Raw genomic sequence first — 607 nt, forward strand, 5'->3', positions numbered from 1 at the left:
ATGTTGGTAAAAACTCATTTGCAAATGAGAATTCGTACTCAGCCATTGGAATTCTTTCAGAGTACGTGCGGCTTTTCATTTGCATTTCTTTTGTTTGGATACTTTAAGGATCGGCTCACAATAAGTGACAGAAGGGGTTATAAGGAATCGAATTCTAAGAGAGAGAGCTTTCCGATCCTCTTTTGTTTTCTCGTCCATTTCTGGGATTTTTAAAAAAAAGTTTCCGGTTTGTGTTTTTCTTTTTTTATTATGCTTAACTTTTGAAAAAAAATCGTGTATCGCTTTTCTATCTATTTATCTATCTAAACGTATTGATTAGATAATTAGGAAATGGAATAGACAGTACTTCAAGAAATTTAAATATAAATTTCCGTATTTCCTAACTGGCATCTCAAAGTTCAAGTGCCACACAGGCATCTATAGATTTCTAAATATGCGTATAAATCATAAATAGAAAATAGCTTTTTCAGCATCAGATTTCCCTAATATCTATTACTATCACTACTTCTACCTTTACTGTCTATCGTTAATTCTTTTCCTCGATCCTTCTTTGAGATTTGTAAAGTATTCATAAAGCGAGAAAAAGAGGAATTGATCGCAGTAATAA

The sequence above is a fragment of the Penaeus monodon genome, chromosome 34, assembly GCF_015228065.2.
Source record: "Penaeus monodon isolate SGIC_2016 chromosome 34, NSTDA_Pmon_1, whole genome shotgun sequence".
In the NCBI taxonomy this organism is placed as follows: Eukaryota; Metazoa; Arthropoda; class Malacostraca; order Decapoda; family Penaeidae; genus Penaeus; species Penaeus monodon.